This window comes from Phyllostomus discolor, chromosome 7, assembly GCF_004126475.2.
Source record: "Phyllostomus discolor isolate MPI-MPIP mPhyDis1 chromosome 7, mPhyDis1.pri.v3, whole genome shotgun sequence".
Lineage (NCBI taxonomy): Eukaryota > Metazoa > Chordata > Mammalia > Chiroptera > Phyllostomidae > Phyllostomus > Phyllostomus discolor.
The window spans coordinates 31674960-31700444 of NC_040909.2; the positions used below are offsets into that span (position 1 = coordinate 31674960).

Here is a 25485-nt window from a genome sequence, read left to right on the forward strand (position 1 = left end):
AGGGACTGAGGACAGAGCCTGAGGGCTCAGAGGTGGGCCCAAGTAGGCATCTTGGGAACCATTCATAGGTCCTAGTGAGGAACTTAGATTTTCTGTTGAGTATGGTGAGGGGGTTGTTGAAGAATTTTAAGCAGAAGCACGGATGGATATGATCTATATATTTAAAAGATCCCTCTAGTCTTGATAGGGAGGCAAGGAAAAAACTGGGGGAGGAAGACCACTGAGGGAGCAGGTGCAGGAGCCGGGCCCAAGGAGGTGGTAGCCTGGGCTGGGGGGATTATGAACAAGAATGCATTTTTGAGTGGATTGCAAATTCCCCGTTCGCTGCAACAATAACCTTGACTGAAAGTAGTTTTGCCCCCATGGTGGACCCCTTTGGGCTGTGGTTTCAAAACCCCTTGTCCATTGCCACCTTATCATGAGAAATACTTGCGTGAAAACCTGTGAGAAGCACTATTGTACAGAAACCATTGTGTTAGGACAAGTCGGTAGCCCTCTGGGAAAAGAAAGGCAGGGATATTTCCAAACTTTGTATTTTATTCCACTAATTGGCCTCTTTTGATGCCAGTGCTACACTGTTTTTACTAGCTATGGCACGGTAATAGGATTTAGTGTCTGGTGGGAGTAGCTGCTTCTTGTTCTTTTAGGGAAGTTTTCTGGCCATTCTTGCTTGTATATCTTACTCTAAATGTTCATAAAAATATTTCAAACCTACAAGAAGTATAGGGAATAATGCAGCATTTTTTAAAAAGAAAGAGAAGTATGTTGTAAACCCTGATCTACCTGCTACCCAGCTTCTGAAATACTTCCAGCTTACAAAAGCAGAGGAAGCCCCGTCCATTGCACCTCAGTCCCTCTCCCTCCTCCCACTGGGGTGCCACTGAACGCGGTGTTTTTTATATTTCCATGCATTTTACTCACTTTTAATGTCTGTGTATGTGGGCCTGAACAAAACAGTAATCTGGATTTTTCTAAATTTTATGTAAATGGCCATTATACTTTGTGTCCTTCTGAATCTTGCCCTTTCCCACCCACCTCAGCACTATGCTTGAGAGATTCATCCATGTCGAGACAACTTACTCCAGTCCCTTGTTGCTATGGTGTTTTGTTGTTTGAAAATGCCATAATTTATTCTCTTCTTGTTGATGGGCATTTAGCCTGTATAAGATTCTCTACCATTAAAAGCAAACTTATGCTGACATTCTTGTACATTTCTAAGAATTTCTCTTGGATCTCTTGGGTCTATATGTAGGAATGAAATTGCTTGATCTTAGGAAGCACACTTCTTCAGCCCTGCCTGACACAAACTGCTCTTTGAAGTGAGTGTTCCTGTTTGTTTTTCTGTTTTAACTTTACAATTATCTTGATTATTTCCAAGTGAGCATATAGATAAATAACAGTTTTATGGGATTAAATTTGTATATGAATTTAGGAATGTTTAACATCTTCAGAATGCTTAAAATCTTACCCAAGAATATGAAACTTATCCTTTTAAATTATATCTCCAGGTATTTTGTCACTATTATAAGTGAAGTTTTTTCTCTTCCATTGTATCTTCCAATTGGTTGTTTGTAATTATTAAACAAAAAAACAACCATTGCTTTCTATAGGTTACTTTGACAACCTGCCCCTTTATCACTTAGAGCAGATTCCCATTTGATTGTCTGGGATTTGCCAGTTCTACAATTATATTATCTATGACTGCTAACCATCATTGTCTCCTCCTTTGAATTTATACAATTGTTTTCCTAGACTAACTGTTTTACCTACTGTCCCACAACAGGACTAAATAGTAGTGGTAAAGTGGATATTTTGCCTTGTTCCTGATTTTTATGGGGAAAATTCTGGAGTTTTTCCATTAAGCATTTTTGTGTTGAGAAAGCTATATGTATATCAATCATGTTAGAAAATATCCCTATATTCCTATTTCATTATGAGTCCTTCAAAAATCAAGAATGAGTGTTGAGTATTATTTATTGCCTTTTCAATGTCCTTTGAGATGCTTAGATAATGCTTTGGGCATATTAATATGGTTAATTATATTACAGATTCTCTAATATTGAATGATCCTTGACTTATAATAAATCCCACTTGCTACTGTTTTGTGTTGCTGGATTCTCTATTAATAATTAATTTTAGGACTTTTGCATTGATCCTTATAAGCAAGATTATTTCAATAATATGAGTGTTGGGGAGCTATGTGAAACACTCTGGTAGAGTCTGGGTGTTAGAATTCTCCTTTCGGCTTCAATATTTCCACTAAGAACCAGTCCTCATGACTTTGGGGGTTTCTAAATGTCCTACAGACCTTCAGTCTTCAAGAGATTATCTTCTCCCTGATCTTGTCACACAGTAGCATGGCATCTCAGATAGAAGAGGTCTGATCAGATTCTTTGTGCTGACCATGGACCATAGCCTCCTATTATAGCTCAGAATATTCTCTCTTTAGTCAGGCTTTTTTCCTTATAAGTAGGTTTTGGAGAACCATGGTATAACTTGTCATCTATGCAGATCTTCTCCCAACAGTGTTCCCATTCTGTCCTTCAGTAGAAATACTTCCCAGTTTTCCAAGCACATTTTCTTTATTCAGAGTTGACTATAAAGGAGATGTTTGAATTTAGGAGTGTAGTTTTCCAGAGAAAAGATGTTTTAACTGGTACTTGCATGATGTCCTCATCCTGGTGTTGATGCCCATTTACTGCTAAATGTCCCTGGGGTGTGGGTGTGGCAATTCCAACCATGGCTACTGACCAGTTGTCACATTCTTGCAACAGGAACCTGGGCTGAGTTCCCTGCTGGAACCCTCCCCAGAAGCCCATCTTTCTGACCTTACCTCCAAAAGGAAAGAGAAGTGGTTTCTGGAGGATTCTAATGCTGGATTGCTTACTTGTACCAGGGGTTCCAGGAACAGGTTAACTCGATATTTAAGAACTCTTCCTCTCTATTTGCATGAGAAAAGGGGGCTCTGTACATTTGCATAGGAGAAAGTAACTGCTATCAATCACTCCCTAGGTGACCCCTCTGGAGAACAAAGGGCAGTTGGTTTTGTAAGTCAAGGGTTTTTAAGTTAGGGGTTACCAGTAAATGTGATCTCTCTTGGTAGGATGCTTTTCTTTTTCTTTTTCTTCCTGATGGACAAATTAGGCTGCATTTTTATTTCTTTCTTACTTCAGGCATCTCTGTTGGTCTCTATTCTCTGCCATTCTCTACCCCCTGCCTTTTATCCTCACTTTTCCCAATTGGCCACTATTCTGCTCTCCCCACCCTCCTTCCATCCTATCTCTTGGTGTGTAATTTGTTTGCAGTCAGGTTGTCTCTTTGATTTACTGGGCCTCTTCTCAGCAGAATTATAATAAATGGATTGCTTTGCAGAGCCCCAGCTAGTTCAACACCATTTGCTCAGCCTGGGTCAAGCCCCTTGCAAACCCAGAATGCATACAACCTGCACAGAGGCACACGCTGACACACACACACAATATCAGCTCTATCTTTTTCTAGCCAGATTTAATGAAAAATTGCAAGTCATCCATCTGAGAACCAATTAAGTTACAAGAACATAGCAAAAGATGTCCCCAGGTTGGTCCACCTCCCCATAGTGCAGGGCTGGGTGCTGGTGGTCTCAGGGGGCCTGGAGAGTATCCTGATTCCAGACTTAATTAGTTGTATAATTAGCAAGCGTAGGCCTATAAAGTCTTTGTTGTTTGCGTCCAGAATACACACGAAGAGTGTAAATCTCAACTGTGTTAACTGAAATGAGGAATAACGTATCCGCTCATGGGCTGCTGTGCCTCAAACACTTCAGTGGTTTCCCTTTGCATTGAGAATAAAGTAGAAAAACAAACAAACAAACCATAAATCCAAACAAAGAACATTTTAATGTGGCCTATGAGGCCCAGCCTGCTTGGTCTCCTCCCTCCCCCACTATCTCCAGTGCCAGAGCACAGTACTTCCCTACACACACCCCCACACAGACACCCACAGGAGCCTTTCACTTGCTCAGAAGTGCCTGGCTTTGGGCCCACCCTTGCCTCTGCCTGGTGAGTCCTACCTGGCCCCAGCCCTTCTCCTTCATCAGACCCCTTCTACTCATCCCTCTAGTCTCAGCCTCAAACCTACTTCTTCCAGGAAACAGTCTATCCTCTCCATCAAGATAGGTCCTGTTATTGACTCTACCACCCACTGTCATCCTCCTGTGTCACTGAATGCAGTGGTTATGACGTGAGTATTTGGACCACTCCTTGCAGGATGTCTGTCCCTTCAGACCATATGCTGCCTTCAGGTTGGGCTCCTTCCTGTTATGGTCTGAGATTTATCTGAAGAGCAGACACTCCCTAAGTACCTGTGAACCGAACTGAGCAAAGGAAGGAATGCAGAAGAGCAGCAGGTCTTTCTTCACTCAGTTGTTGGGAGGCATTTGCATTGATGTATGAAATTTCTCTTCTATTTACTTCCTCTGTTTTCACACTCATTCCACCTCCTTTATTCCTGTGCCCTGTGGCTGTTCTTTGTGATTTGAGCCCTGGCTGGTTTCTTCCCACTAGAGTGAAGTCTGAGAGAATAGGGGCTGAGCTTCTCTTCCAGCTTGAGATACCTACCACCCATTGTACATGGGCTCACTTCATATTTGTTGAACTGAGTTGATGACTTTGTCCCGAGGTGTTCCTGGGTTCCCCTTTGTCACCATGTCCAAGTTCAGCATGGTGTGGCTTGCACGGAAGGAGGAGTGGACTGATGGTGAGGCTTCAGCTTCAGGTGGACCACCACTCCTGGCCTCACTTTTCCTCTCACAGGCCTCAGTTTTCTCATCAGGGGCCCTTTCTAATAATAATATTCGAACTTTCTAAGACAGAAATGTAAGGACTGAATCTTCCCAGCCTAGAAGCCTTGTAAGAAGTCATCTAAGCCACCTCCAGGTTCCAGGACTGGTAGCACCTGGCCTGTCCATTTTTTCTCTGAAAGTCTGTATTGACCCTCTCCCTGTCTAGCTATGTTTATGAAGCCCAGGATTGTTAGTTATTTTCTTGCCTTGAAGTTCCAGCAAATGAAATAAGGTTCTGGAATAATGATGGGAAGTTCTGTTTGCAGCCAGGGCTCTGATGTGGCAGACAAACTCTCTGACCCTAAACTCTCTGTCATGGACTTTTTGAGATTTGCTCCTTAGTTCAGCATTTCATGAATACACCTGCTATAGAAGGTACATTTCCCCTGTCTCCTCCTTTGGCCACCTCTGATCCATAGAAGTATGTTGAAGAACCAAGTGCTTTGTTTCCAGAAAATGGACGCTTCTGATGGTTTTATTTCCCTAACTAGTATTTTTCTCTCTAGCTTCTCATTTTCTCTGTCTCCGAGAACAAGGAACTGCGGCTACTGTGCTAGGGCCCCTCCTTTTCTTGTGTAACTTCAGTAAATCTCCAGCATTTGAAAGGAATGACAGCCTCCAGCCTTGGGCTTCTGTGTGAAAAGAGGCTTTTCACTCCTTAATGCATGGCCAAATCTTCTGCTTTAATAATCATTCCCTCTCTTCCAGAGATTTAAAGTTTAAGAAGTGTTATTTAAAAGAAATTAATGCAAAAGGAGTTTGCTCTGGAAAAGCTACCAGTGCCCTCTGCCTGCCTCTGCCCCTCCCCTGTGACCCTGTGTATGTAAAAGGGCTACCTTGCTTTATCCAGCCAGGCTTGGCCCCAGAAGTTGACACCCACAGTGGGTGTTGTAAAAAACCACCTCCATCTTGTCTTCTCACCCTGCATTTGCTGGCTTGCTGGATGCCTGGTAAATTAAACATTTTGCCCAGTGACAGAGAATCAGGAGGGTCCAAGGCACAGGAGGGGTCTTGGTGTCCAGTGTAGAAGGGGGTGTTGGAGAGTGAGTGCCTGTTCTTCCGTCACCATGCACAGGGAGCGGGTGAGCTCAGGGAGAATAATCTCTGTTACCAATGTATTTTTTCCACAAAGAGACTAAGAAAGCCACAGCTTTGAAGTGGAAATTGTCTAGGCTTGGAAGAAGCTGAAAAGTAAAATAAGGTGCTAGGACCTTTTGTGTGCAGATACAGAATCTGAAAACATGCACTTTTCCCATTAAACATGCTCAGATATCTTTCTAGTACTCATGTAAGCAAAAGTGAATTCCTTCATAAACCCTAAGAGGAAAAGCCAACAGAATGTTAAGGAGGGCAGCTTCAGTGTCTATTCAAGTGCAAACTGCTAGAGAAGGTGGACCGGCAATGGAAAATCATGTCAGGTTTGTTTTCTGCATTTCACACCTATGGGCAGGAGAGGGAAAGTGGGTGTAATTAAGTCCAAAATGAAAGGCTCATGGGTCCCTCCCTAAGGCTGCCCTCTACCTTTCTTTTTTAGTTCTAATTTCTACAGCCTTTGCCAAACATCTTTGGAAGAGACAAATAAAGCTTCAGGATGAGGTAGGGGGTTAGGGACTGACTTCTTTGGATTTCTCCATGTACCCCATGGCAGAAAGTTGTAGCCTTCCTGGGATCACTGAGGAGATATGAGAATAGAAGAATTGTAATGCTCACCAGGTCAGGTAGAAGGGCCGATGCCAAGAAAAACAGCTCTGAGATGTCATGCAGACCACCCAGACCTTCAGGCTGCTCATAGTCCCAAAGGTCCTGAGTGCTGAGTCTGTGTTTGCTTTGTGCCTGTTGGAGGCTGAGCATCTCCAACCAGTTTTCCTCAGCCTTGGTGTCCGCCCTCCCATAACCTGGTACCCTGGGTGTGAGTTATCTCATCAATAAAAGGGGAGGATCACAGAACCTCATAGGATCACTGAGAACTAACAGACTATGCCTGGCACGTCGTCAGCACCCAATGATAGTTGATGTGGTGGTGGTGTTGGGTGTCACTATCGTTATTATGACAACCATTATTTCCACCCTGCTGGCATGTCATTGCTCACCTGTTTTCTTGCTGAATGGCTTGATGGTTTCTCCCTTGCCTGCTTCTTTGCAGGCTGGTTCCAGGCAAATCTTCATGGAGTCGGCCTCCTTCAGCCCAGTCCATGGCCCTGAAGTCTCCTGGGTGCTTCGAGCATCAGGAGTAGTTCCCTGGGGTATATGGTTCGGAGGGCAGCCCTATCCCTAGAAAGCACCATGGGTTATTTGGGTGATGACAAAGGTGGCAGTCTGGAGGCAGAACTGGCAGCAGCAGTCATCAGCACTCAGGTCCCACCAGAGCCCTATGCTGCTTGAGATTTAAAGAGGTGGAGGTTGATGAAGGGTCAGAAGGTTGCTCAGCCTCATAATGGGGAGAAGAAACTCGACGGGAAGTTCCCTCCTGGTGAATGTCACTCTCCTCACATGGTCTCTGTCTTGTCACCAGCAAAGCTGCATGAGAATGGGGCCACCAAGACACATAGGTGGTAGGAGAGGGACTCTGGCCCTCCCTGAATAGGTGAGGGCAGAGGTACTCTCTGACTCTTTCTCACAACCAGATTTACGTTGAGGGACCCAGGACACACCCCAGCCCTTTCACTATATTTATTCCTAAAGGGCAATTTTCTTCTTGGTCAGTTCATCATCCTTAGGAGTCTAGAATATTCTAACCTCTCTTTGGCCTAGAGAGCCACAGGAAGCCACAGCATTATTCAGGGAGGGATGCCCCAATCCCAGCTGCTCCCTAACCCCCCAGGTTTCAGACAGGGGACAAAGAGGGAGGGCCAGAACAGCAGCAGCCCAGCAGGAGAGAGGGGCCACAGCTGCAAGTGCAGAGCAGCAGAGCAGGGCGGTGGGGTCACACAGGTCCCCTCAGGTGTTCTTCAACCACAGGTGTGTCCCATCTTCAGTACCATTGGCTTCCTCTCCCCAGAGTGTCTTTCCTGCCAGTCTCTTTGGGGACACAACTCATCCAGCACTCAGAGGGGTATTTCCTCTGGGCAGCTACCCTTGGCCACTGGCTTGGAAGGAGCCAGCTCCCACGCTTCCTTTGCACTGTTGGCTGACACATAGAAGTGATGGTGGATGAAGGATCACTTCTCACTTTATTACTCACCACAGACCATTTTCCATCTGGGCTTAGAAACCTTGGGATTGGTGGTGAAAGACTGGAGAGGGTTTGGGGCACCAGCCAGAAGGGCTTGTGTCTACTCTTCCTCTACTGGGGACCTTCTTTCTGCTCGGCATCTGGGTCTCAGTGTCCTGATGAAGGGAGGGGATTTAGTGTCCCTTCCACAGGAAGCATCTCTTCTCCTAGAGCCCAAACTGCATGCAGACCACGGTCCAAAGCTGAGACACTCCCTGGGTTCACCATTAAACATTCCTCAAGGATTCAGGCCCTTTTGCTGATCAATCCTGAGAAGGCAAATTGATGTTCTCTCCTGTGCCAGCTGGCATTGATTGGAGTGTCCTTGGGGTGGGCTGTGGTGAGGATGGTGACTTGGTGGATGAATGTGCCTGGGTCCACTGCCAATGTCTGCATTAGAGGAGCAGAGGTGTGGCTGTGCACGGGCCAGGCATTTTGTCATACCAGCTGAGCAGCTTCATGCCCAACCTCCTGTAAGTTACACTTTTGCCGTCGTAATCTCATGACTCTAAGTAGCTTCCCTGGTAAGGGGCTTCACTCACAGCCCCATTTCCATGTGGGAATGTGAGTAGATCATGGTGGCATGAGGGCTGATGGCAGGACTCAGGGGAGAAGCTAGCTCTGGAGGATTTCCAGCCCAGTCTCTGCTGGCTCCTCCTTCCTGCTGACACCATCATCTTAAAATTGCCCCCCACACTTAATGGCACTGATTTGGCTTCTCTTTATAGTTGGTGGCAGGTCAGCCCTGGGTCCTAGGAGATTCCAGGCAAGTGACAGCAGAGTCTGCCTGCTAGCAGGTGAGACAGGGCTTCAGTGCAATCTGTAGTTTGGAAGCTACTTTGTGTTTTCCAGGCACCATCTGTGGAGCACAGCAGCGTCTGTGTGGGCTTTGTTTGCTTATTGAGGAAACAACTACTGCTCAGGAGTGGAAATGTCTGCCCTCTTGCGTGTGTCATTTCATTTCCAAGCTGAGAAGTTCCAGGGCTCCTCAGGAGGTGGCTCGCACTCTGCCTCCAGGCCCTGGGAGCATTGTATGGTTTCCCCTCATTGTAGGAAGGCAGTGTGTGCGGTGCTGGGGCCCAGCCCAGCAGCACACACGATTCTGATCCTGGCTCATCCCCCGAGGGAGTGGGGGGTGGGGTGGGGTGGAGGGCACTGTGGAGGGCAGCATGGACTGGAGGATATCAGGTGCTTGTTCTTGATTTTCTCCCAATGGAGATATATTTAGCAGTTCTGGTTTTCTTAATTTCCCAGTGTGCTGGTCAGTGGGGTGAGGACAAGGGGAGGGCCATGGGCTCTTCAAACCATTTGAGATGCATGGACCCCTGATACATGAAGTTCATTTCCTCCTCCTTCTCCTCCTCCATCATCCCTTTTTCTTTTTCTTCTTTCTCCTTCTCCCCCTTCTCCTTTTTTTCTTTTCTCCTTCTTCTCTTCCTGCTCCTCCTTCTTCATCAGCCATGGGGACCCAGGGATTATAGAACATTTTTGCTGGGTGTTCTAGGCAGAGAGTGAGACTGCTCCTGAGGCTTGCCTGGGATACTTATTCACTCTTGTCTGGGCCTCTTAGATCCTACAATGGGCAGCAGCCCACTCGCATGCTTCAGTGCTTTTGTCCTTGCTATTCCCTCTGCCTAGAATGCTGTTCCTTGCTTCTTTGACTGGCATACCCCTACTCATGTACTAAGCCCCAGCTTAAGCACCCCTTTCATCAGACAGAATGAATATCTTTCCAAGGGTAGTGCGTATCACATCTTAAAGTTGATCTCTTTTTTGTCAACCACCCAAAGACACACTAGACTTTAAGCTTATTGAGGAGAGAGATTTTCTAAGTAGAGGCACAGCAGAGGCAATGGCAAGGGGTCATGACTACTCCTGCTGAGTTTGCAAGGTGATGGGGAGACTAATGGACCCAGAGCTTGGTTTGAGGCCAGGAGTGCAGGACATAGTCTGGGTGGGTCATGGTGGTCACTGGTGTCTAAGCTGATAAAGCCATCCTAGGAGAATGGACTTGGGGTTAGAGGAGGGAGACCTTGGTTGGGCTCTGGGTGCAGCATGTTCTGAGGCTTCATCTTCTTTGAGCTTTATTTCTCTTTCTCAAGAAATGTGATAATGGAGCCTGTCCCCATAGGCTGCTGTGGGAATCAAGAGAGGTGACGCAGGTAAAGCACACAGTAGGTGCTCAGATATGGTGGCTGTAACTGAGACCCTTCTGGCTGAGAAGCCGAGGCCTGTGGGAGCAGGGATCTTGCCATTGACATTGTTAGATCTGCCAGTGAGCCCAGCACAGCGCATGTGCTTGCTGGCTCATTTATTTCTAAACAGTTGAGTAGAGATGATACTCTAAGAAGAATTTTGAGCCAGGAAGAGCATGAAAGTGGTAGTTAAGAAAGAAGAGTCTGACAGTGGCATGTGAATAGGGTGGGTTTTAGACAGTAGAGTGTGTAGAGGGGAGAAGAAGAACCTTGAGCCTGAGAACCAGGACATTTCAAGCACACTCTGAAATGACTTGGACTGAGGGGCTTCTGGGATGGCTTGGAGCTTCTTCCTTCTGCATAGGCTCATAGGGCCCAGTGGGAGGCAGACTTGGGCAGAGAGGCAGGCAGAACATGGGGGAACAGAAGGGCAAGTGTGTATGTGGACTGTATTCAGGTGGGGCTGTAGGTACCTCCAGGTGTGCAGAGGTGTTGCGGGGATAGGTGTGTGTGTGTGTGCATGCATGTGTATCTGAAAGACCCAACACTGAGCAAGAGACACATTTCTAGCCTCCCATGGCTTACAGTTTTATAGTTGCATGGGGAAGAATGGCATTAATGAAATTGTTACTTGAGAGTATGGTGACTCGTCTGATGGGGAATTTGGGGGATTCTTTGAGAGTTCATATAAGTACTTTCTTTATAGTCGGGGGCTTGAGGAAGACAACTTGTTTATAAAAATGCTTTTATCTTTTATTTTTATTTATCATGATTTTTATAAACAAATTTGTTATGTAGATAAATATGTCCATATTTTCATTCTTTAACATAACCACACTACCATTATCACATCTAAAAAATTATCATGCATTCCTTAGTATTATCAAACATCTAGTCAGTGTTCCCATTTCCTGTGTGTCACAAGATCTGCACGTTACATTTGGCTGGCTTGTCTCTCCAGTCTCATCTAATCCATAGGTTCCTCTGCTCCTCTTACTTGTTCATGTAATTTATTTGTTGAATAAACCAGGTTACATGTCTGTACAGTTTCATAGTCTGGGTTTTGCTGATCACAGCCCCATGGTGTCAGTGTGTGTCTCAGTCCCCTAGATGTCCTGTAAACTGAGAGTGAGAATGAAAGGCCTGAATAGATTTGGTTTGATCTCGATTCTCCACAGGCTTTTGACCCACTGGTTTGGCAGTCAGTGGGGGCTGTGGCCTAGACATCTCATTCACTGTATCTTCTAGCAATGCCAGCTGGGTGAGAAGTCATTCAGAAGAAGAGAAAGGAAGGAAGGAGAGGAAAAGAGACCATGAATTAAGCTTGGGAGTAAGGTTAGCCTGGTTGCTTAGTTGTTGGGAGTGTCATCCCATGCACCAAAAGGTTGTGGGCTCAATTACAGGTCAGTTAGGTTACGGGTTCAATCCCCGGTCGGGGTGCTTATGGGAGACAACTGATTGATGTTTCTCTCTCTAAAAATTCATGAACATATTCTTGGGTGGGTATTAATTTTTTAAAAAGGAAAGTTAAAAAAATCTTGGGAGTAAGAGAGAACATGTCAGCACTGAGAACACTCCGTTGAGCTGGAAGGTCGGTGGCAAGGTTAGCACCACAAGAAAGAGGGCTGGGGTAGAAAGCAGGGGCAGAGCAGAGCTGCAGGAAATTGGATGGTCTCATAACCTCTTTTGTCCTCATCTGTAGAATGGACAATGCCTGTGATTACCTCTCAGAGGGATTGTGGAAATCAAAAGAAACAGTGGATGCAGAACTTTTGGTATTAGCGCCTGGCATAGAAAGGGTTCAGTAGATGTTATTGGTGATGACACTGATGATGATGATGATGATGATGGCCATGATAATAGGGAAGAGGAGGCAAAAGGAGCTTGGACTTTTCCTGAGATCTATTGGAAGCTATTGAAACTTTGGTGTCGGAGAGAAATATGATTAGACTTGTACTTGAGTAAGCCTGACCTGTCTGCAAGTTGGAGGATGGGTTAGAGAGGCATAAGAAAGGGTGTGAGACAGCAGTGAGGGGCTGATGCAGTTGTCTTGAAGAGAGGGGGCTGGCCTGGGTGCGCTGATGGCAGTGGGGAAGTCTTACTGGGAGGTCTTGAGTGAGAGTGAGTAGACACAAAGAAGAGACTATAGACAAAGCAGATGAGAGAGGGGAGCCAGGAGCCCAGAGTTTTGACTTGACTTTCTGGCACGAGTCTGGTGCCACCCATCGAGATCGGGCGAGGGTAGGGACCTCAAACCGAGCACACACCCTGGCACTTATATATGTATGTACTTAGTGAATACGTGTGTGGTACTGTGCTAATATAACCTGTGCACTTTAATATATGGCATAAAATATAATTATTAAAAAATCAGATAAAGATGAAGTAAACAATATTTTAAAATATCTTGCTGTGATTAAAGTGGCTTTTTAAGCTGATACAGCAAGGCAAAAATATACACCATGAGAGAGGTTCATCATTAATGATAGTGGATGTATATTCATATTTCAAATAGTCTTCTTGATTATTTGATGTTTTCGGACAATTTCTTGTCAGATCTGATTAGACTCTCATGGCTCTTAGCTCTTTGTGCAGCTGATGAAGAGCTGTCAGTGTGGGCAGGGCAGGTGCCAGCGACCTCTGGCCTATGGGCTTTGTCTGCATGTGCAGTGTTGGCCTGGTTCATCTTGTGCGCTCTTCTCAGGGATCTGTTAAAGCCACTCACCCCACTTTTGTCAGGGTTAGTTTGGTCTGAACCAGGTAATGTAACCTGTGACTGCTCCTCACCTGGTGTCTATAAACCGCAGTACGTCACGTTGGAAATGAACAGAATGAGGGCACCCTGGCTCCTCTTCTGTGTGCTGGCCTTCCGTGTGTCTCTCAGGAAGCTGTACCTGACAGCATGGCCTCCAGCCATAGCCCAAGTGATGGCACCGGGGGTGTCCGTATATTTGGTGTGACTAAAGCTCAGTTTTTTTTTCTTTTGTCTTTTTTATGTATTAAAAAGAAATAGAAATAAGAAGTGCAGGCACTCCACTGGGAGCTCTGGGTCACCCTGTGCCACACTAGGGTGACCATGTGCCTTGTGGGAGGTGCTTAAGGCAGGTGAGTCTCTGAGCAGCCTGCTTGGGGCTTCAGTCTGGGCTCCTCCTGTGTTCCAGGTGCCCCTGCAGCTCATGAGTCTGGCTGTTGAGGTATGTTCTGTTGGTGATGTATAGCGGAGGGAAGAGGCAGAGAAGAGCCACCCACCCTCCCTATGGACCTCATGTCCATCCTCTCTGGCCTCTTTGGCAGTCTGACCAGGAGAGAAGTCCCAGCTTTCTCCAGGTATTTGGGTGTGTCAGCATGTACAGTGAGCATTGGCACATTTAGTAATTAAACTAAATGTCCCTTGCAATTAAACATGAATTTGTATAGGATCATTGTTGCCCTTTCTGAGAATAACCTCGCAGGAGGTCCTGGGGCCGGAAGTTCAGGGTCATCTCACTGCCTGCTCATGGACACTCCCCCCACCCCCTGGCCCAGCCTGGGCTGTGGGCACCTATACTAGGTTTATTTCTAGGGAGGAAGGAGGTGAGCCCCCACCAGAGATGGGAATCAGATAACAGATTAACCAGGAAGAGTTGGCAGAGAAGAGATTTGTGGGGTTGTTTAAAATTGTTTGGTGTCCTCAAGCTGGTTGTTATTTTGTTGCTGCTATTCCTGAGTCCTGATGAACCCACAGGAGGCCTGTGGGAGCTACTCCGCTGCAACCCCACTGGAGACAGCCCCAAAAAGAAGACTGGGAGGATTAGGGGCCCTAATTGGTTGTTGCTATAACATTTTTGCTGAAGTGTTCAGAGACAGACAAACAGCTGCTCCTGCTCCAGGGGCCAGCACAGTTCTCAAGAGGGGGGGCAGTCACTGGGACATTTTTAGGAGGGTATGCCCTCCTCTAATGGACCTGGATGCAGCTGAAAGGAACTGGAGAGGCCTCCTAGCCTCTTGGGGGGGCTCCCAGCCTGGGTGTGATAAGAGCAAGAGCGAGTGTTTCTGACCAATTAGGAGCCCATACTGCGTGGCGCCTTCCTCCCCTGAGTGATCATTTTCTCCTGCGGCTGGATTCTGCCCTCTGATTATCGCGAAGCATCGCCTGTTTGGTTTTTTTCTCCACTTAACTCCCACACTCATTTTGTGCATGAATGAGTACAACGAAACCAGTTTAATTTGCTGTTAATTCTCTGTTCAAAATATTCTCTTCTATTTAAGGGACACAGTCCCTTTCGTCTTTCTGATGAGGCTGCTGGTGAAAGCAGGCAGCTGCTAGGGTGTGGAGGGGATGGTGAGGGCAGGGCCTGGGGGCAATGAGCACAGCTCTTCAGGGCACAGGTGGCACCAAGGGGAGGGGAGAGGCATCCCCCAGAGCCTGCTGGGAGGAGGGTCGATGGTGTGTGGGGCCTTTACATTTGCAGAGTTAGGGGTTGGTTTGGGCTCTCTTCATGGGGAAAAATTCATGGTTGGAGAAACACCTCCCAACCGAGGGGCCATGGCAGAGAGATCTGAGGCCACACACTGAAGCTAGGCTCTGTGGATCCCCAGTGTGGGAGCGAGGAAGTGAATTCTACGTCTGATCTCAGTTGGGAGGTAGGGAAGATATCTCATGGAATTTAGAGAACCCAAACTTCAAAAATTGATTTAAAGCATCTAAATATAGTGTTTATACAGTTTGCTCAAGCTTAGCTGGTCTGAAAGCAATTTTTTCTTTTTTCTTTTGCAAAAACTTGCTTGTTTTGGTCCACCATGCCTAGGTTTTTGTCTCTGCTTTATCCTGGGCCTTTGGGGGTCAGAGCTTTGCACCTGGTGGCAGGTGCCCAAACCTCAGTCACAGGGCTGCGTTTTGAGGGAAAATGATCTCCATAGGAACTGAATATGCCCAACAAAAGTAGTGATGCCAAGCACTGCTCACCAGAGGCAGTCCCTCCGGCCACATGGAGGTGGAAGCTGCTGGGTGGTGGGTGGATGAGACCCAGTGTACGCCTTATCCTTCAACAACTGCAGAAAGTCTCCATCCCTTGGGGAGGGTCCTGTTTCAAATGCTCCTGTAAGTTTCAGAGGGAGGAGGCTGAGAAGCCAGAGGGGATGAGCTTCCCTCAATTTTCCTCTTTGGAGCTATCAAAAGTGCGGGCTGAGGGAGCCTTTCTGGGAAGCCAACACTTTTTATTTCTGTGAGTTTGCAGAATCTGCTGGATTCTGTTGTCACATTCTTTGTTACTCCTGTTGTTAGTTTGGATGGCAGTTCTGCTTTGAGAAACACACAAGTTTTATCCATCGGTTCAGCACATCCGAACCGAGAGAACACCTGCTGGGTAAAGATGCTTAGGTGGGTGCAGAGGACAGAGAGAAGACCAGAAGCAGCCTGTGGTGGGTGGTTTATAGAGCCAGTCATGTAGCAATCATACTGTGTCCCGCCTGGGGCACTGCCCTGGCCAGGGGTAGGGAGAGAATTCCAGAGACCCAGGATGCTGGGAATCGGGAATCTTTGGAGTAGATGCTGCTCTGAGGGTGGGGGCAAGCTGGGCTGGGCTGGGCTTGGGGACTTGTGAAGAGGCTCCCCCAGGCATGAGTTTGCCCCTGACCTGTTCTACATCCTGCTGCCCCCTCTTGAAATGGGCACAGTTTGGGGAGCTGGGCAGGGATTTCCACCAGGGAGTGAGCTGAGAATGAAACCACTCGGGATCGATAGGCTGTTTAGGGCACTATAGTTGTACCACAGTGGAACATTGTCATTAAGTTCACCTTAAAGGATATAAAATGAAGGTAAACACAGCCTGTACCTTGTCATCTTGCCTTCTTTTCTCATTTGGAAACTTCCTACCTCACAAGAAAAGACAGGGTGGTACTTGTGTCCATGTGGGAGGGTCCTGTGCCCCCTGGCATTTAACCAGATATGATTCCACTACAGACCGAGGTGCCTGCACATGTCACACGCAGCTCTTGAGCCATGTGGGTGGAAGACTGAGGAATGGTGAGGGCTCACCCTGTGTTCTGCCAGCCAACACCAGCCCAGCTCTGCCCTGGCCACACTTTTCACTGTCCTTCTTCTGTCGCTCACCTTGACAGCCAGAGTACTTGTCCAGTGGCAGCTACTAAGGGTTACATTTATTCCTGGGGCCCTGCTTCTCAATTCATCCCTTCACCCTCACTCAGAAGAATCTTGTAGAAAAGACACTGGTTTGACTAAGTTTCCTAACTAATCTGACTACACAACTTCTTTTTTCCTCGAAACATCTGTTCTGTTTCCTCAGTTCCACAGGTTACCCTCTGGGAAACATTGTCCCAAACCTTCCATCCTTTCCTTTCTCCTCCCACCCAAATTCTTTGCATAATCCAAGCTGTGCCTAGCCTGCCTTCTACAGGACACCTTCCCTGACCCCTCCAGGCCCCTGTTCCTCTCTCCTTCCCAGGGCCCTGGTGGTCTGTATCACAGAGTACCAAGGGTTCATTTGGAGACTGAAGTGATGAAGGGCATTTTGCAAGATAGCCACAAGCCCCAGGGTCATGGCTTTGCAAGAACCTGGCCACTACTCCCAGCTGACCTCCCAAGCTCTCCTGTCATGTTCCATATTTTCTCACTCCACTGCCCCAGTGTACCTGAACTCAGGACCTCCCAAGCTAAGCCTGGGAACTCTGTAACCTTTAGGCCAGAGCCTTAGCCAGCTGACCACCCACCTCTTGTCCCAGCCTCAGGCCCAGGGATCACTCATCACCAGCTCAGGACCTCAGGCAGCCCTGGCCATCCATGCAACAAGTAGGCAGGTTTTTATGGTGTACCTGGGGCTGAGGACATGGGACAATCAGACCATGTCCTTGCTGTCAGGGAGTGGATACATCATTCTCTGCTGGATTAGCTTCCTACAACTGCTGTAAATAATCACCATAAGCTGGGGGCTTAAAACAGAGAAATTTATTCCCTCACCATTCTAGAGACTGGATATCTGAAATCACCCTCTCGGCAGAGCTGATTCCTTCTGGAAGCTCTGAAGGAGAATCCACTCAATGACTGTTTCCTAACTTTTGGTATTTGAGACAATCTTTGGTGTTCTTCAGTGGTAGCTGCATAAGTTCAGCCTCTGCCTCTGTCTTCACAGGGCCCTCCCACTGTGTATCTCTGTGTGTCAGATCCTTCTTTTATAAGAACACCAGTCATTGGATTTAGGACCCGCCCAAGATCCAGGATGATCTCATCTTGAGAAACCTAACCTAATTACATCACCAAAGACCCTATTTCCAAATAAGGTCACATTCACAGGTCCTGGAGACTAGGACTTGGACGTATCTTTTGGAGGATAGAGTTCAACCCACTACAGTGGCCCTTCCTTCTCTCATTGGAGATGTAATGAGGGTCCCTGCTTCCTCACCCAGGAATCCCAACTGCCACCCCATTATGGCCTATGCTCTCAGCCATTCACGCTAATACAATCCAGGCATGAACAGGACTCGCCCTTGGGTCCTACCTTCTCTCTGGCTGCTGTCTGACTTTGGTGGACCTGTGAGCTTCCCCTGCACTGCAGGAGGGGTTTGGAGATGGCCCTGGGATGCTGGTCACCATGCTGATTAGAGTTGCTCCTTATGCTGGAGGCTCTGAGGAGTGACCATGTTGATCCCAGCTCCCTTCTGAGGTCTGGACCAGCCTGTATGGACCTTCCACTTACTGGTTGTTAAATTTTTTTTGGTGGTGAGAGTGGCCTTACTGTGTCCATATCCCCACAACTGCCCACCACACTGTGGAAGGTAGGCAGAGTCCTGCCATTTTCCCAAGATTTCTGGACATGCTTTGGCCTATTGTGATTGAGCAACTTGCTTTTGGCTTCCTTTTTGAAGCTCCCTTTGCCTATCTGCTAGCTTCTTTCCTCTGCCACCTGTTTTTGTTGTGCTGTGTTTTCTCTTAACTGATCTCCTTCATGCCTCTAATTGTGATCCCATCAGATTGGAGGAGACTATTCCTGGAGCCTAAGACTTATGGCCCTCTGAATGCTCCCATGGCCACACATGCCCATTGATATGCCAAGTCTACAAACCTCCAGCTGATAAACACTGTACATGCTCCCCTGCAAGTTCATTAGCAGTAAATGAAACTTGTGCTCCCCATGCCTGTTCATTTCTCCTGTTTCCCTTCAGATCTTTAGGAAGGACTCAAATTCCCTCCCCAATCTGGTAGAAACCAGCTAGCCCAAGAGGACGGCATCATAGGCCAGAATCTAGCCAGTCATTTTCCATAGGTACACTTTGCCTAGACTGCCTGTGAATAGAAACCTCACTTAATTTTGTTTCTGTTCACTCATTATCCCCAGGGTCCCAGCTGGTCTCATTTTGGTGTGAAGGTCACACAGGCTTTTGCAGAAGTTAGTAGGTGTGTTGACAGCCAAAAGGGTATTTTACTATTTATGTGAAAATAATGAATTAGTTGATAAAAATTATAAGAAACACTTTAAATATCACTGGACAAATCCTGTAAACTCATTTTTCCAGGCCAGACACCTTGCCTGTCTAGACTAGAGGTCCAGCCTGCAGCCTGTTAGACAATGGTAGGCTCAAATAGCCACAACAGAGACCTCATAGCCCATAAAAGCTAAAATATTTACTCTCTTCCCCTCGACAGAAAGTTTGCTGACCCGCTGTGTAGACCATCCTAATGCACATTGTAGCAGCCCAGCTACTGAGGAAGGCCAGTAGGAAATTAAGGCCACCTGGAGGGCTGTGCTCCTGGTGGGCTGGAGGACTTGCCTAGAGTAGTGTTCCTTCCCAGTCAAGACAGTGTGTCACCTGTAGACATCAAGAAAATGCCAACCAAGACCCATTCAATTAATGGTATTATGTCCAGTTGTGTAATGAGATCTCAAGCAGTAGGGCCCATGTCTGTCTCTTAATAGTCTTCTGAATATGTGATAACATCTATGAAAATATTTTATCAACTCAAAGGTCTATTATAAAAAGCATATGTTAATACCAACCCCCACAAATGAAACACTTTGGTATAAATCTAACAAAATATATATAATATCTACATGAAGAAAATGAAAAATCTCTGATGCAAAAAAATTAAAGAAAAACTAAATAAATAGAGACATTCCTTTATTCGTGGATAGGAAGATTCAATATTGTCAAGACGTCAGTTCTTCCCAATTTGCTCTATGGACTCAATGCAATCCCAATCAAAATCCCAGCAACTTATTTTATGGATGTAAACAAACTGATTCTAAAGTTTCTGTAGAGAAACAGAAGACCCAGAATAGTCAACAAAACATTGAAGAAGAAGAATAAACTTGGGAGACTGATACTACCGGACTTCAAAACTTACTATGAGGCTACAGTAATCATGACAGTGTGGTGTTGGCAAGAGAATAGATAAATGGATCAGTGGAGCAGAAGAGAGAGCTCAGAAATAGGCCCATATAAATACACTCAACTGACCTTTGACAAAGGAGCAAAGGCAATGCAGCGAAGCAGATACAGTCTCTTCAACAAATGGTGCTGGAACAGCTGGACATCCACATGCCAAAAAGTGAATCTAGACACAGACCTTATACTCTTCATAAAAAGCATATGCCATTTTTTTAAAAGATTTTGCTTATTTTTAGAGAGGGGGAAGTGAGGGAGAATGTGGGGGAGAGAAACATCAATGTGAGAGAGAAACACTGATCAGCTGCCTCTGGCATGCATCTTGACCAAGGACCAAACCCACAACCCAGGCATGCTGCCTGACTGAGAATCAAGCTGGTGACCTCTCACCCTGCAGGATAATGCCCAATCATTAGGTGTATCAGTCAGGACTTATGTCTTAAATTTTTATCCAAATATTTAGTAATAATAATAGGTAACATGATGAGTGTTTTTTTTAATTCTTGTTCAAGTACAGTTGTCCCCATTTCCCCCCACAATTCCTCTCCTCTCCACCCACCCCCACCTCCCACACTCGATTCTACTCCCCTTTGGCTTTGTCCATATGTCCTTTATACATATTCCTTGATGACCCTTGCCCTTTGTTCCCATTATCCCCTCCCTTCTCCTCTGGTTACTGTCAGTTTGTTCTTTGTTTCCATGTCTCTGGTTCTATTTTGCTTGCTTGTTGGTTTTGTTGATTAGGTTCCACTTACAGGTGAGGTCATATGGTATTTCTCTTTCAACACCTGGCTTATGATGAGTGGTTATTACAAGCCAGGTATAGTAATAGACACTTTGCAAATAGCATTTCATTTGATCTCTATGTTTCCTTGAGAAACATGTAATTGCACACATGTTGCTGATGAGGAATCTGGGGCTCAGAGAGCTTATGCCGGTCACCCAGAGTCACACTACTATTATCCACACAGTCTGGATTAGAACTCATGTCTTTTTTTTCATTACAACCCTAGCACTCTTTTAGCTGGAATGTGGCTGGCTAAACAGGAGTCCTTGGAGGAAGGCATGTATTTTCCTCTGCTGGAAGGTAAATCTTTGCTTCATTTTTCTAAAGGAAGGGCCTGTGAGCCAAGGAGCTTGGTGAAACATAAAGAAAACACAGTTCAGTTGTTTCTGACAATTTTGTGTTATTTTACTGAGATGTGAGCTTGAGTCACAGCACCAAGGGGCCTTTCAGGAGGGCCTTTCAGTTGCTTTGCTATTGCCCATTTATCATCATTACAATATGTTACATGCATTAGAGTAACTTACAAAGTGGGGAAAAGGTGACCCCACTAGTGCCAGCAGTAGTACTAGTGATGGAGACCAAGAGAGAGTAAAGAGAATTGACATCCTGCAAGAAAGAGTGTATACATCATTGTATTACTCACTTTAAAAATGAACTGAAGCCTTGGAAAATGCCCACATTTAGATATCACTAATTGAGTCTACCTGGGAAGCAAAGAATACCTGTCCACACCCATGTTGGCCTCACATGCTCTCTCTCCTGTATGCCAGAACTTGGCCTCCCCTCTCCAGGATTCCAACATGCTGCTGCCCTTAAATTCAAGGTCTCCTGGTACAGTGTTAGGGACCAGTACATTCCAGATAAGCTTCCTCCCTGAGATGCTATGGGCCAGAGTTGGTGGCTTTGCTGGGGTCTCATTCCCTCACTGATTCCGTCATTGACCCATTCACCCATCCTTGCAGTGGATATGTATGGGCCAGTGCTCCATGGATTGCTCACTCTATGGGCTCAATGCAATCCCAGTCAAAACTGCAGCCAGTTATTTTATGGATGTAAACAAACTGATTCTAAAGTTTCTATAGAAAGGCAGAAGACCCAGAATAGCTATACAATACTGAAGAAGAATAAACTTGGAAGACTGACACTACATGACTTCAAAACTGTGCTCACCTGGGCACAGTTCCTACCCTTAGAAATCCCATAGCGTAGTGAGTGAGCTGTGCATCTTCCCTGTTGCAAGCTGTCATCTCTCATTTTCCAACACAAGATGTGGGGCCTTTTGCATATGCATCTAGATGCTTCAGTGCATCAGAAATGGAGGTGCTTAGATTTCCCATGAATGTGTGGAGTGGGGCCTTGCCAGGCCTCTGGGACTCTATGGCCCTGTGAACTCTGACTGCACTTTCTTTTGATTCCAACCTCACTGCACAAGGCCCCTACCCACACAGTATCCCATGTGGGCAGCGTGCAGAGAAGGCGATTTGCTCCCTGGGCCTGTCAGTCTGCACTGTGTGAAGGGAAATGGGGCTTTTGTGAGTTCTCAAGTGAATCCACTGGCCCATTGTCTGGGCCCAGCTCTCCACAGAACTCCACCAGCACAGTGAGGACAGGGGTGGGCTGGGAAAGGCCGGATGTATTCCCAGCCAGGGCTGAAAACACTATTCATCCCAGAAACACCCTGTTAAGCAGGAACAAGAGCACAAAAAGGGAGGAGAGGGGAGAGAGTGGGGACAAGGAGGGAGGAGGCAGAGGGAGGAGATGTGAGGGGTGAAGAAGAAGGAAAGAGGAGTGTGGAGGGCCAAGAGGAGGTAGGTGAGGGCCAGGAGGAAGAGTACCCACAGCAGGTAAGTAGAGTTGCTTGTCAGGAAACTTCAGGCCCTGAGGATGGAGCCAGAGCTCTAAGGAGACACGTTCACCCTAGGGAGACCCTGGCATGCCCAGTCAGATTCATAAAGGGAATTGATAGGGAGGTCGAGAGAGAAGTAGGGTGTGCCCAGCAGGGAAGAGGTGAAGACTGAGAGAAGAGGTGATAGCCCTCTTCCCTCACCTGTGCTGCTCAGACCATGCAGAGCATGTGAGCTCTGCAGTAGATGCTTCCTGATCAGAAAACAGCACAGATAAGGAGGTGGGGGCTGGAAGAAGAGCTGCTGGAACTGGGGTGTGCAGACTGAGGAAGAAAAACTTATAATGGCCTGTCCTCTTTATAATCTGAAGAGCTGCTATGGAGAAAGGGGAACTGTTGGTTTTGTGGGGGCCCTTTCAGGAGTACAAGGGCCAAAGAGAGGAAATCCCAAGAAGCCAGGCTTCTGACCATTGGGACCATCTGATAAGAAAACAGCCAGCTGGGAAAGGTGGTGAGTGCCTCATCTTTGGTGGTATGCAAGCAGAAACTGAAGGATAGCTGGTGAGGGTGCTATATTCGAGGCCTAAGCTTGGGGTGCAGGAATGTACCAACCTTCTGGAGCTTTTTAAACCTTGACAGGTTCTGAATTGAGAGTAGTGCTCGGATCTGGGGCCTAATACCTTGCTGCATTTTGATAAGAAGTGATGTGAGTGGGCAGATGAAGTCTGGACCAGTCATCATGTTCAACCCAGAAGACAAGGAACAGAGCTTGAGATCTTGAAGCCAGTGAACTTGATCTTTTTTCAGTTCAAAAGAAAGAACTACAGGTGTCATTTTTTTTTCCCTGATGCCTGTTCTTTTGGCCAGAAAACCAAGACAGAGGGTCAAGTGGCTCCAACCCCTCAAGGAAACCTTTGTCCCCCACCCAGCAGGGAGAACGTAAGGCCAAGTTGATGAACGCCTTTGTCCTTGAGCTTCCAGCATTGAAAAGGAGGAGGTGACTTCAAAGTGTCCCCCACTGCCCATTGTTAGGAGACCAGGAGCTGCATTTCAGCTTCTATCCAGGCAATAACCTCAGTCCAGAAAGGCCCAGGGTGATCAGCCCAACTCCATCCACTGTCTATCACGGAGACTGGCAAGAGAGGTCCAGGCTCAGCATTCTAATGGCACAGCCAAGCCTACAGCCTAGATTGGGGGTCTCATGTCTATTTCCTCTGACAAACTGATGTGTAGAGGGCTTGCTTCTCCACATATCACTTTAGCTGCTTGTCAGGTAAGAACAATTCTATAAAATGTATTCTCTGTAGCTAAGAGTGCTGTCCTAAGGGCATAAGGTATCCATGTGATGATGGAGAGCTCATCTAGTCACCAAAGCTGTCAACTCAAAGCCCTGGTTGCTGTGGGTGTGACAGCCCATGCCCTGGGAGGTTTTAGGCCCCAGCTCAGATGCTCACAGCCTGAGAAGGAGGGCAGTGGGAGCCTGGCCACCAGGCCTGCTTGCCCCTAGCTATGGGAGCCCAGTGGGACTACTCCCAGGCCCAAAAGGGAGCCTTGCCTGGGACTTCAAATCCCTCTGGAATCATCTCTGCATGGAGACATGCACTGCACGAGTTTTACAAAGCTCGGGGAAGACAGTCATGGCACTGAGACTATTTGGGATCTCAAGAAATGCTGGATGCCAGGAGCTGGTCAATGCTATTGATCGGAAAACACACATAAAAGTCTTCCCACGCTCTCTTCAGATGTCTTGGCGATGATAGAGAGGCTTTAGGAGTGTGATAACAGGCAGGGCTGGAGGGGTGTTCCCTGACAAGGAGATGAGGAGTGACAAAAGTCCTATTCCTAGAGGCAGGTAGGAGACATCTGTGGCATTAGAGGGACAGCTCTGGAGTGGCCTTGGGCATCACCCCATCAACCCCCCCACCAACAGCCTCACAGCTGGGGAAGGCAAGCACTATGATTGCATAGCCAAGGGTGACCCCTTCCCCTGGTAGGCTCTTCTCATGTGTCTGCTCCTGGTAGCCCATTGACCCCACACTACATGCCTCCCTTCGACCCTCTGTACAGTTAACAGTGGCGATGTGGTACAACAGGACAGGATTAGAACACTGGGACTGACAGGCCACTGCAAGCAGTTTAAAATCAATCCCACAGAACAAGGGCAGAATGATAAAAAGCAGAGGGATTGGGACTTGCACTGAGTGGTGACTTGAGTCATCAGGAGACCTCTTGGAGGAAGAATGACTGGGTCTCTACCTTGCTACCTGCAGCCTTTGAGCCTCCAGACCTGCTGCACACAACAGGGCTGGGCCCATCACCCACCCCCCAGTAATGGCTGTGCATCACCGAGTGCAAGGTGCCCATGGAGGAGAGTGACATTACTGATACTGCTCCCACAAAGCCCACAGGCCACTGGGCCAGGAAACCAGAGAGGGGGACACAGAATGCCAACCCTAAAGAGTGGCCAGGTGGGCTTTCAGAGGGGGCGAGAGGGACCACTCTGGCCAGAGACAGCAGGAGGGCTTGAGTGGGTGGAGACTCATGGTTGGATGAGGACAGATTCTACCAGGGGAACCTGGGGGGTTAGTTTTGGGAGCTGAAGTAGGCCAGCCTGGCTCTCTGGAGAGGGAAGGGTGGCCCTCTAAGTGTGGGGGTGATGTGGAGGGCAATGAGGCAGGACATGAAGGTCTTATGTAAGGAGAGCAGTGCCAAGGGGTGGTGGTAGCTGCAGTGTGGCAGTGCTGAAGATAATAGACACTTGGAAGAGGACAGTAGCGTACAGTGTTAGAACCTAGTGGGAGGTGCACTATGGAGCAGCTCTAAGGGGTCACTCAGCTCTGGTGGCCCCTGGGGACTCAGCAGCCCCAGTCTGCTCCAGGATGTGCCCAGGTGAATGCAACAGCCTGCTTGGCCAGCCCCTGCCCCTTCCTTTTCCAAGTGGTTGCTCCTCATGTGGCACATCCCCCAACCCCCTACTATAACCATCCCCCACAGGGGCCACTGGCTTTCTCTGGCTCCTGACAGTGCATACAGGGGCTCTTGCGGCACAGCCTAGTGCCAGTGACATCTTAGAGTCACTGTGCCACAGATCAATCTGGGATGAGGGTGCAGGAGGGCCTGGAAGCGGAAGCAGACAGCAGCATGCTCTTTTGATTAACGAGCCCGGGCCGCCATCCATCGCCAGCCTTCATTAGGGCTGCAGACAGTCATTTTGCATGGGCGTGCAGGTTCTCCTCCCTGCTCTTCTCCAGG

The 25485-nt window shown here is 47.2% G+C and overlaps 1 protein-coding gene and 1 long non-coding RNA gene across 2 annotated transcripts in view; one reads left to right on the plus strand and one right to left on the minus strand.

Annotated features, from left to right (window-relative positions):
• Positions 1-25485, plus strand: part of EPHB1 (EPH receptor B1) — a 417402-nt gene that overhangs the window by 92957 nt on the left and 298960 nt on the right. The window lies entirely within an intron of this gene.
• LOC118501600 lies at positions 1179-19845 on the minus strand. The gene is made up of 4 exons (XR_004904224.1): positions 19316-19845; positions 17473-17485; positions 10527-10538; positions 1179-1189 (listed from the first exon to the last, which is right to left on the minus strand). It is a non-coding gene; the product is annotated as an uncharacterized LOC118501600 (long non-coding RNA).